The sequence below is a fragment of the Pteropus vampyrus genome, unplaced genomic scaffold (assembly GCF_000151845.1).
Source record: "Pteropus vampyrus isolate Shadow unplaced genomic scaffold, Pvam_2.0 Scaffold18, whole genome shotgun sequence".
In the NCBI taxonomy this organism is placed as follows: domain Eukaryota; kingdom Metazoa; phylum Chordata; class Mammalia; order Chiroptera; family Pteropodidae; genus Pteropus; species Pteropus vampyrus.
The window spans coordinates 13,031,680-13,045,038 of record NW_011888799.1 but is presented as its reverse complement, the minus strand read 5'-3'; positions in this window follow the sequence as shown (position 1 = coordinate 13,045,038).

Below are 13,359 nucleotides of genomic sequence, written 5' to 3'. Positions count from 1 at the left end.
TTCAAGGCACTGCTCATCCATGAAGCCTTGCTCAACCATTCCAACCTGTCAGTCATATTCTACAAACGCTATGGCTTAAGGCCTGAGAGATAGACAAGCTGGGACTTCCAAATATCAATTAGAGCACAAATGTTTTGCCTCTCCTACTAGACTGCTAATCCCTGAAGGGAAAGGATACACTTTGGGGTTCCCTCTTCATCCCAGAACCATGTGTAGAGCTAGTTTGCATGAGTGTGTGTGTGTGTGTGTGTGTGTGTGTGTGTGTGTGTGTGTGAGAGAGAGAGAGAGAGAGAGAGAGAGAGAGAGAGAGAGAGAGAGATCTTAAATTGAATTGATCTTTATGGTTCCCATGTGAACTGTAAAATAGAGACTGAGACAGTGGACCTACTCACATGCTGGAAGAAGGAAGGTAGTATCTAACTGACAAAAAGTCAAAAATCAAATGTTTTGAAAGAATCATAGTCTAAGCAGTGACAGAATCTCTCAAGCTGCAAATACTATGACAAAATCTCTCAAGCTGCAAATGCTATGATTTACTGGAAATAAATTATCATATAGTCTTCAGACAGTGTTTGTTCATTTTTAAAAACAGCCAGTTAGTTTCTTAAGTGTTGTTTGCTTCAGGAAGGTGAAGAAAGGAAAACATTGGTTTAGGTTCCTTCTAGCCATAAGCTTTTATAACTATGGGGGCTGGTGGTGATAGATAGTGGGGTAGCTGCAGAGAAATGGAATGCTGACTCCACAGTGGTTTCTGCCAACTACTGTTTGTTTGTACATAAAGAGACTATTTTATCCCACTTCTTGGGTTCATGAAAGGATAATGACACATTATATTGTAAAAATATGAGATCTATGTCAGAGGTCAGGATGCTCTTTCACATCAAGAGATTTCCCCGTCAAAAGTAAACCCTGGCCTTGCTCTCTAGGTCTTTCTCTCCATAGGAACAAGCTTATGAGACCACACAGAGCTGATCTATACCATACTTTCCTTTCAACCATGTCTCTTCAGGGCCAGCCCTTGTACAACAGCTCCTTTACTGGTCACAACCGGTCATCATAACCAATCAGCCCAAGGGTCGATCCCTCCCACTGATGAGCAAACAGCATCCAGGGCTCAACAACAACAGTAGGGCACACACAACCCATACAAGGGACATGCTTGGAGCACCTGGCTCAAGTGACCAAGGAAGACTGTGTCATTGGGCTCCACAGAACGCCTACTAAGACCAGGAGACATAGCAGCCCTACCTAATACAAAGAAGAAAACACAAATAGGCAGCTAAAATGAGAAGACAAAGAAACATGTCTCAAATGAAATAACAGACTAAAGCTCCAGAAAAAGAACTAAATGAAATGGAGACAAGTAATCTACCAGATAAGAGTTTAAAAAACATTATAAAGATGTTCATTTAGCTTAGAGGAAGAGTAGAGGAACTCAGTGAGAATTTTAAGAGATAGAGAACATAAAAGTGGAGTAGAAAACATAGAAAAGAACCAGTCGGAAATGAAGAATACAATAACTGAAATGAAGAATATTTTAGTCAGAACTAACAGTAGATTAGATGAAGCAGAGGAATCAGCAATTTAGAAGGTAAGGTGGCAGAAAATACCCAATCAGAAGAGTAAGAAGAAAAAAGAATACAAAAAAATGAAGATTGTTTAAGGGGCCTCTGAGACAACATCAAGCATACAAACATTTGCATCATAGGAGTACCGGAAGGAGAAGAGAGAGATCAAGGAATTGAAAACCTATTTGAAGAAATAATGATGGAAAAATTTCCTAACTTGGTGAAGGAAATAGACATGCAAGCCCAGGAAGCAAAGAGAGTCCCAAACAAGATGAACCCAAAGAGGCTCACACAATGATATATTATAATTAAAATGCCAAAGGTTAAAGACAAAGAGAGAATCTTAAAAGCAATAAGAGAAAAGCAAATAGTTACTTACAAGGGAGCTCCCATAAGACTGTCAGTTGATTTCTCAACAGAGACTTTGCAGGCTTAGAAGAGATTGACAGGAAATATTCAAAGTAATGAAAAGCAAGACCTACAACCAAGATTACTCTATCCAGCAAAGCTTTCATTTAGAATTGAAGTATGGATAAAGAACTTCCTAGACAAGAAACAAACTAAAAGAGTTCATCACCACCAAGCCAGTATTACTGGAAATGTTAATGAACTTCTTTAGAAAGAAGAATTAAAAAGGAAAAAACAAGATTAAAAATATGAATAATAAAGTGTCAATTACTACATATCTAGCAATAATTACTTTCAATGTAATAATGGAATAAATGCTCCAATCAAAAGACATATGGTAACTGAATGGATAAGAAAACAAGACCCATACATATGCTGCCTACAAGAGACTTACTTTAGATAGAAAGACACACACAGACTGAAAGTAAAGGGATGGAAAAAGATATTCCATAAAAAATGGAAACAAACAAAAAGCTGGGGTAACAATACTCATATCAGACAAAATAGACTTTAAAACAAAGGCTATAATAAGAGACAAACAAGGACCCAGTAATCCTCCTTCTGGATATTTATCTGTAGAAACCCAAAACACTACTTTGAAGGGTCATGTGAATCTATATGTTCATCGCAGCATTATTTAAGTAGCCAAAATATGGAAGCCACCTGGGTGTCCATCAATGGATGAATTGGTAAAGAAAAGGGGACACGTATATTATTCATAAAAAAGAATGAAATCTTTCCATCAGCAACAACATGGATGGACCTAGAGAGTGTTGTGCCGAGTCGACCATCAGACAAAGACAAATATCATATGTAGAATCTAGAGAACAAGATAAACAAACAACAGAAACAAGCTCATAGATATAGAGAGCATTTTGATGGTTATTAGGTCGGGGGTGGTGGATGAGTGAAGGGGGGAGGGGCTTAAGAGGTACAAATTGGTAGTTATAAAATAGTCATGGGGATGTAGAGTCTAGCATGGGGAATATAGTCAGTAATACTGTAATAACTCGTATGGTGTCAGGGTGATCACTTAATAAGTTATAGAAATGTCTAATCTCTGTGTTGTATACTAACACAATATTGTATGTCAAGTATAATTGAAAAAATAAAAATACAAAAATAGAAAAACTATCTCCTATATTCAATTAAAAAAAAGTAAAGAAATATTGTAAGTGACAAAAATAGCTTTTTAAAGCTACATTTTTGGTTGGGTTTTATAGCTTAGACCTTTGGCTGGATTTTATAGTTTAGACCCTAGTATTAATGCTTGCCTCTATTTTATATGCAATATTTGTTAGTATGATTTCTTACTATTTCTGTATATGGACTTTTTCTGAAATTAAGCTTCTGTTCTCACACCCTGCAGACATGTGTTATACATTCTCATTTCTGGGCCAGTACATACACCATTCCCTTCACAGGGGACATCCTCCCACCTCTTCTCATCATGTGAAAATCTGGCTTTTTTTCAACCAAACTATTCTGGTTGACCATGATGCCTTTTATTTTCTAACCTTAATGTTCTTCATATGTGTACCATGCCATAAGGCTCTACTCCTAGTACCAAGACTCTATAACATGTTTTACCACAAAATGTTTCTGTATTTTTATATCTATTATTATTTTACTCTGGTGGCATCATTTTATACATTAATTCTTTATTTTTAATTAAGTTATAAACATGCTTCTTCTTTTGACTTTCACAATACTTAGTACACAGTAGACACTCCCTAGATGTTCAACAATTTGCTTTTAAACAGCACATGCAATATTATCATTCTATTTTCTGAATCTGTATTTCAACTAAAAAGGAGGAAAAAATATAAGATACTGAATATCTTTACAAAAGATCAAGAAGCTAATCCCTATATCTTAGAACCAAAGGTGGTAAAAAAAAAAAAAAAACTGTGCTTTTGGAGAACTGAGAAAATATTTCAAACTTAGACCTAGACTGTTTTGGAAGGAATCTTAGAGCTAATTTCTTCTACCTCTCTCTTTCAATAAGTGAGAAAACAGAGACTACAATAATCAACTTGATTTTTTTTATACTGTACCTGGACAAAATGCCTCATAATATTAGTACAATTTAATATACTTCATGTTTCTTAAAGCATTTTATATACATTTATTTTTACTGCCATTGTAGCATTGTAAGAAATTTGTTATTATACCTCTTTTTTTCAGATTAGTAAATTTTTAGAAGTTTATATGCTCAGTACACCGCAGAGTCAGGACTAAGAACTACATCCTGGACCATCTCTCTGTGGGTAATCTCTTCTATTTCCCCAAGGTCAAATATATATTGCTAACTCAGAGCATGTCTCTGAGTTCCAGATTTATGTATATGTATATGTATATGTATAAATATACACACTATACACTCATGCGCGCGCGCGCGCACTCACACACACACACACACACACACACACGCAAACACACAAGTAATCTTGATGAATAGGAATTATGAGAATGGGGAGGAATGGAGATAAAAAAGAAATATTTTCAAGCAGAGGGCAGAATATGTTCAAATACTTGAGTTAAGTGGGCACATGCCAACTCTAAAGAAGAAAATGAAGACTGAAATACATAGAGAAAGAGAGAGAGAGGGGTAGTGGGGAGAGAGAGAGTATGCGTGTGTGTCTGTGTAGGACATTTCCACTTGGATGTCTCAATAACATTTCCACTTAGATATCTCAATAACACTCAAAATTCAATATGTCCAAAGTCAAACTCATTATGTTTACCAAACATCCCCACATCTGCTTCTACTCCAATATTTCCTAGCATGATGAAGAATGTCCCCACTCATCATCATTCAAGTTTGAAGTCTGGCACTCATCCTGGGTATCTCTCTCACCCATTGTATCAATTCACTACCATGGTCCTGGTGATTCTACCATCAAAATATTTCTCCATTCCACTCACTCTCTCTATATAAATTATCTTCACTCCAGTCTATGCTACTGCTGTCTCTTGCCTTATTGCACCAGTCTCCTCCCTGGTCATGGTGGTTCTACTCTGCCTACCCACTCCAGTCTGTTCTTCCACAGTATATCCAGGGCAATCTTTAAAAACATGTAAATTTGATAATTTCACCAATCTACAAAAATCCTGCAGTGATTTCCCATTGCTCTAAGCATTAAGACTAAAAATCTTCAATTAATGTTAGATTAATGTCTCTTAAAATTTCATGTGTACACAAATCACCTGGAGATCTTTTCAAAATGTAGATTTTGATATGATATGTCAAGCTAGGCCAAAGATTCTGCATTTATAAAGAGTTCCCTGGTGAAACCAGTGCTGGTGGTCTGCAGATGATGCTTTGAGTACAAAGGACATAAATGACCCTATTGGTCCACCACCTTCTGGTGTCCCTCATCTGTCATTCTCTGTATTCTATCCACATTGGCCTCCTTTGCATTCCTTAAAGTTAATATGCCCTTTCTTTACTCAATCCTTTAAATATAGTCTTTCCTCTACCCAGAGTTTTTCTTCTCTAGCCTCATTTATCCATACCCCTACCTCCCATGTACCTGGTCCACATATATTCATCACTTAGAGCTTACCTTTAGACCCACCTGATACCTGCCTATAATTTTCCTTCACAGCACATAATACAGTTTGTATTCACATTTTTAAGTTCCATGATTATTTGATTATTTGATTTCCTTATTAGACTCCAGACTCCATAAAGTTTGGACTTAAAAGTAAAAAACAAGAATTATTCTATCAGGGGTCCAAGCACCTTTAGGAATCCCTCTCTCAACCTTCAGAAAGAGCTGGATTATTAGAAAATGACATTATTTCATTACTGGCTGGAGTGAGAGGTAAGCATCAGATATCTATATACAGACCAAAAATGGAAAGGAATAAAATTTTCTTCAGTAACAGATGAGAGAGAAGGAGCAGGCCTGAGGCACCAGGGGCCAAACATTAAGCCACATTTCACTGGTCTGTTTTACTTACCATTAAATCTACATCTTTCCCAATGCTTGGCACATATAGAAGTTTGATGAATGTTCTCCGAATGAATAAATAACTACAAATAATGACTAAAATGTTTATCTCCTAATCCGATGCCCCTTCTAAACCAGTACAATGCAGGTATACTATGAGTCACAAATGAAGTCTACATATGTAATTTTAAATTACCTGGAAGCCACATTAAAAAATGTAAGAAGAAACAGGTGAAGTCAATGCTAATACTATATTTTGTTTAACGCAGAATATATTGATTATATTTTAGAATATAATCAATATTTTACCTTCCTTTTCCTTTTCAAACAGTCTTAAAAGTCCGGCGTGTATTTGATGCCTATAGCACATCTCAGTCTAGATGCACCACATTCCAAGTGCTCAGTAGTCAACATGTGGTTAGTGGCTATGATATTGGACAGCATTGCTCTAAACCATTTGGCCTTTTTATGCCTTTATTGAATAAATACATGGCATATAAGGTGAGATGAACATCTGGAAAAGAGTAGACTCAACAACTTCAAACCTACTACATGCCTCATTCCACACTTCTTACAAGAAAATCATCTTTTTACCCATTGCTGTGTGCTGTGTGCTGTGTGCTGTATGCTGTGTGCTGTGTGCTGTGTGCACAAGTTCCTCTCAGCTGAGAGCCTATGGTGTGAGCAACTCTCACTATTGAGAACATAAAACAGAAGTGGAAATAGCGTCCGAGAGCTTTTATTTTCGTACCAATATGCCTAAAGGGTAGAAACGGGTTTTAAAACATGTACTCGATTTGGAATCTTGAAGGAAGGTGATTGAAGGATTTCTGGTTTTACATCATTTGAATGCTCCTAATGAGCCACTGACAGTTCCAGGTAATGTACATGAAGCCTGTATACATTTACATGCATTAGCACTGGGTGGTGACAAGGAATAGCTCCTTAATAAAATATTCAAGACAAATTCTCTGTGACTACTGGGAAAGCCATTCATAAACCCGTGTGTAATTGTGAAATTAATCAAATGCACGTCTTAATTCGTGCTGCATATGGTGAATAATATCATACAAGTTGTGTGCTAAACCCTGTATATTTTTATTTGTAACTCTAGGAATCTTTAATTCTACACATAAACCTTTTTACAAAGATTTTAGAGACACTGAAAAATAGGGTGCTAATAAAATGCAGCAGGTGTTTTTGTCAGGCTCGTAGAAGTTCCTTTATGCCAACAATACAAGCCAAATGTTCTCTAGGCCTCACCGCCTAAATTCCAAGGGAAAGTCACATTCACAGTTTGTCCACTGGTGCTCTGGTCAGCATTTCCTTCAACCATGGGACAAGGTCTGAGCAGCTTCCTCCAACATCATCTGTCCTCAATTTCTAGGCAGTTAAAGAAGAATGGAGTGGGAGAGGAGAGATGCTTCATATAGCATCAGAGTCCCACTGCATTTCTGTTGCAAACTTTCACTGAAGCCATCTTGCTAGGGATTCCTGAGGCTTAAATGCCCACATTTTCTGAGATGGGCCCAAACTAGGATTCTGATGCTCCATAATCTGCTTGCCAGCCTTGTTCCTTTTCTCATTTGCTCTTTCTTTTAGTTTCTCTTCTGTCACTATATGGAGTTCCTTGTTGTCTTTTGGGTGCCTCCAAGTTCCCAGTGCTCATTTTTTCTTTGGTCAAAAGGGAAGCTATACCCACTTCTAGTACTCAGTTCTTTCACAAAGGATACCCACAGTAAAAGTGGTAGGGTCCCTAGTAATCAATTTTTTAGTCTGTTCCACTACATAGTCATAGCAGAGTAAATATTTCTTAGAGAAGGGGATGGATAAAGAAGGGTCAGAAGTAGTCACTTTCTGTACATACCCTGAATCACTTGTCTGACTCTATTCTCTGGTTTTGCTACTAAGTCTAATTCACCTTTCAGACACAAGCTGCGAAAGATTAAACATTGTTTTTCTTCATTTCTCTACTACCCAACTACATTCTGAATTCAATCAAGCTCTCCCTCTCCTCTTAGATGGGCTGACATGTGCACACATTTAAATTCCAGTGGTGGACAAAACTCAAATATTTGCTCTTAGAGCTCCTTGGTTTTCAGTTAGACACTCGTTTAAAAGTATTTGAACCTTATAGGACTGATAAAGAGTCCATGTCTGCCCAGAAAATGTGAAGGACTGCCAGGAGGTGTCAGCTGTCTTCATGCCAAGAAACCCAGTTATGCCAAGTGCATACACTCAAAGTGTGTTGGGGCCTTCGAGTTCATAAAATTTAAACAATCAACCTCTACATCTCCTGTTTTCTGTTATTATGGATATTTTAAATTTCCAGTTAATATATCCCCCAAAAAGAAGAAAATGGAACTTGTGCATCTGTCACAGTAAGAGTAGTTATTTAAGTCAATGTTTTGTGCATTGTGCTTGGGAACGTTGAGATTCTAGGACAATATCACAAGTGGCTGTCTAGTTGAGAAAGAAGCAAGCATTAGGAGAATGAGAATTCAAAGGCATCTGATCATTAAGCTAAGTAACAAGACATTGATCCATTCTTTGAAAATCTAACTACTGCCTTAGTAGCTAATAAGTGTTTGTTATGCACCTACTCTTTGAATCCAGACTTTTATTAGGTTAACCCCTTTGAGATGCTGAATGCATTCTTAGAGTGATTTTGATATTCACGGTGGGTTTTTCCTGAAAAAATAAATGAGTAAAGAGTATATGTTATATATAGGATCACATTCCCATTGATTTTCATGATCATTTTAGAGATGCTTCCCCATATGGAAATTAGTAAGGAAAAATCAGATAAAATTTCCAACTTTCCATTCCAAGTTCATTGAGTTTATGTTTATTGATGTATCACTTTTTAAATCTATTTTCCTAATGCATTTTATTTTTTATTTTTCTAATAAATTTTATTATCTTCCTAATAATTTTTTTATTTTTTTTAATTTTCCTAATAAATTTGCCAAGATTTAGGCAGATAAATGAATAATCCATGTGAACTCAAGATATTCTCTCAGGAGCATATATGTATCACTAGGTCACTGGAGATCTTGTGGATTTTATGAGATTTGCCTATTGAATCAGCAGCTCTGACAGTATTAAACTGAAATAGTCTACTAAAAATTTTTATTCTCTACTATCCCAGATATTACAAAATGTTACTATCCTTCCCATTGTGTTTCTTTACTTTCTGTTAACTTTGGTAGGTATCAACATTTGCTTCACTGGTTACAAATTATTGTTAAACCCTGGGATTTTATAAAAGATAATCTTAGAGTGATGTGATAGGAGTCAACCTCGATGAATCATCTCCTATTACCCTCTTCTAAGTTGTTGGGATGAGTGATTTGGGGTGACATGCTGCTTTCTTAAAGTGGATTCCAATCTTCTTCAAGTAATTTCATGTTAGTAAGATCATTTCAAACAATTTAGGACATTAAATGGTACCCTTATAATCTGTAAGTATCCTTAATTTCCACTTTACATTCCCTCCCATCGGCATTGCTAAAACTTAGATGATCAAGTAGAAAAGCAATGCAGTCATTGCTTACCTCCTTATACATCTTCCACTCCTCCCAAGGGAGGGAAAATAAGATTGAGTAAAGGATGCCAGTGTACATGTCTCTGGGCATGGTTTCTCTACCAACCCTTGGACTCCTTCCCAAGGTCTACTGTTACTACCTACCTGGAAAGTAAACAGTCAAGTGATTTTCTGAACATTTCTGTAAGACTACCTGTTTGCGTCTTTATGCCCTGGAGAGGATTTGGCAGAGCCAAGAAAGGCTTATCAATCACCCCGGGGTGACTTGGCCAAAAGTCCAACAGCGTCTCATTCCTCTAAGTGATTTGCCATTTGTTTTCAGTTCTAGTATCAGATGGTGTGGTTGATAAGTTGAAATTCTAACAATCAACTGACCATGGTCTAAAGTGGCAGTAGACTGAAGCCGATGTGTGCTGGGTCTGGTGACAGCCGTTATATGACAGAACTTGTCAGAAGCACAGGCAGGGCCTCAGGTTGTAAATAGGCCTGACCCTTCCAGATGAATAGGAACTGACAGGAGTGATCTCTGCAACGTGGAATGGAGTGATGACATGAAAGCAGTGACATGTTTGAGATTGAAACACCAGGCACAAATATGTCACTTATAATGGCCAGAGAAATAACATGCGATTCACACTAACTTTACTTGATTTCAGTTTAAAGATATCCTTGGTGCTAAGAGCCAAACTAGCTGGGAGTCATGTGTTGGGAAGACCACTTCCTCCCAACCCCACCTCAGTTTAATCTGAGTGACAAAACAAACTGGCATTTTGTGCCATTGAGAAACAATGATCTATGACTCTGGCATCACGTTAGAATAATCTGAGCCGTTCATGGCCTGGTCTGGAGGAGGTTTTGACTTAATTGGCCTGGAGTGGGATGCTGGCACTGACATGCCTTAAAGCCCCCCAAGTGCTTCTGATATGCAGCAGTGGTTGAGAACCATTGCATTAGAGGACTAAAAAATGAAGAATAAATGCCCTGGAAATGGGTATAATTTTCATCATAATAACACTATGGATCTTTATTGCCCAAGGAGCTCAAATACGTTCTTATTTTATTACCTCATTATTTTATTTTTACAACGTTGGCATCTGAAGCTCATCAAGGCTAAAAGCATTAGCTCGACTCATCCAACAAGTCACTTGCTTCTGGGAACATCTGTTTCATGCATTCATCTCTAATGCTCTTTATTTTAGCTAGAAGTTTGTTTGGGGTTCATGATGTTGATTGTGAACCCCAAACAAACAAGTGTGACCTTGATCATAGCCCAATTTGAACTTTGACGATCAGAGAAGAAAAGGTGTATTAGAGCTGTAAATTCAATAATACAAAAGTGCAGCCCTTTTTATGTGAAGGCGATGCAGAATCATAGATGTTAGAAAAAGTAGGCACTTTTTAATTTTCATTTTAGTTGAGGTAGGTGTGTCCACATTTTTTCTTTTTTGGCATTTACATATTTTAACTCCAGTGTGGGGAAGGGTGAGAGTGGGGTGGATCAAGATTATGGCAAAGACCAAAGTGAGCTGATTCTATTCTCTTCCACTGTCCTGGCCTCTCATTTGGAATTAAGCCCACACATCTGTCAAACCCTGTCTCTCCAAAAGGATCCAGGAGATATTATTTTCTTACTAGAATTTTGTCAATCTATATCTTTTTCTAGGGTAATCTACATTTCAAAAATTTTCTCTAATGTAGACTGAAAATAATGCAGACATGGGAAAATAAGTTAGAAATACAGATAAATAGATTAGATAGACATGATAGATGGTAGATAGAGTAATAAAATGGTAGATGATATAAATAGAGAAAGAGAGAAAGAGAGATTTTTCATTGTTTGAGGTGCCCCATGGAATTCCACAATATAGGTAATTATCTTTGAGTCGCTCTGAACATAGTGAAGTAGAGATGAAAACTAATCTTTATATCTTCCTTCTTTGTGGCCTCACAGGCTAGGAGAGAATATATGTACAACCCGGAGCATGGTGAGTTAAGGCAGCAGTCCCCAACCTTTCTGGCACCAGGAACTGGTGCTCCTATGAGAATCTAATGTCTGGTGATCTGAGGTGGAGCTGAGGCAGTGATACTAGCGCTGGGGAGCGGCTGCAAATGCAGATGAAGCTTAGCTCACTTGCCCACCGTTCACTTCCTAACAGGCCACTGACCAGTACTGGTCTGCGGCATGGGGGTTAAAGATCCCTGGGTTAAGGGATTTCATATTGCATCTCTATGACTGACTCCTTAAGTAACTTTCCGCCTTAAGTAACTTGGCTGCTACTGGGATGTGAAAATAAAATTAGGTGTTAATGTGAGTGATAGGAATTGAAAGCAAAATTATAACTCAAAAATCTTTTTTACCAATACTTTAAACATCAATAAAATATAATTTCTGATTTGTATTTTTTAATTTAAAAAAGGTAAATAGTTAAAATAGGATATTTATCCTAGGAAGAATGGCCATTTCATTTTGGATTAAGATATATGATTGCTGTTGAGATGTTATTCTCTGGATATAAATTTTTTTCCAAATATAAAAGTTATTTTCTTAAAATACACCCAGGACATGATGGCAATTAGAAATATGTACCTGATTCATTTTCATCCACCCATGAAAACAGAAAAACATAATGTCACAAATATTTTATTATACAGTTCTATGAAATTATCCTCAGCCATTGCATGGGTAGGATGAACTGGAAAATCTTAGTCACCAACTCATGCCAAAAGCCTATAAAGCAAAGTAACTCAGCTAAGCAGGTAAGAAATGGTAAAAGATTAAGGAAGCCCACAATCACTCTCCGCATACTTCCCCCTATCCCCAAATTCTCTTATATCAGAGAATTGTGCTGTAGCATAGGTAATTTAGCCTGTGGTTGATCCCACTGATCAAGGTGCTCAGAGGTGTGTGCTCTTTCCTTGAGTCCTCTGTTTTCAACCCCATCGGAACTCTGTTGTGATCCCTCTTTGTGAGACTATGATTTCAAATCTGCAGTGGCAAGGAGGTAAAGGTCATGACCACTCATCCATCCAGCATCTTGAAATGGGCATCCAGAGGGAGATGGGACAGAGGCAGGAAGGATAGTGAGAGCACTTTAAGATAGCTAGCAAAAAGAGACCACAGACTACTTTAAAAATATCCTTGAATAATAATCAACCTCCCCAGAGTTAGAATCTGCACAGTAAAGTCACTAAGCTTGTTCAAGAAAATAGACGTATTTTAGGGAAATTGACTTTTCTGGAAGGAAAACAAAAAATTCGAGTATCAGACAAGGAGGAAAGAAAGTTAACTTTATTTATTAACTATTTATTTATTGTAAATTTATTGAGGTATGATTGACAAATGAAAAGAAAGCTAAGTTTAAAGAAATAAATTTAGGTTAATCTTAGATTTCTCTTCCTGACTGGAAAAGTTCACAATTTGAAATTATTCTACATTAATAGTAAACAGAGGGATAAAATTGATAATGAGTTATGCTGCCAAAAATATTTTTAAAAAATAAGTTCTCTAAATGTTTGAGATGACAGCAAGAGGGATACTCAGTGTGATTAGGGGTGATATAAATGGGTAGAGTATTTTGAAAAACAATTTGGTTAAATGTGTCAAGATGCTTAAAATCTTAGATTCAACTTAGAGAAAATCTATTCTGAGGGTAGAATCAGAGTTGAAGACAAAGATTTGGGTATAAAGCAATTTAGTTCATCATTATTGGTTGAAGAAATATAAGTACAATAACTTAACCAAAAAGAATTAGATAGATGGGATAAATTAACTATAGTGTTCTTTCCTATAAGACTATTATATATAGTTATTGAAATGTTTTCAAATAATATTTCACAAAATTATGAAAGCATCCAGAAAATATTGATAATGCAGAAT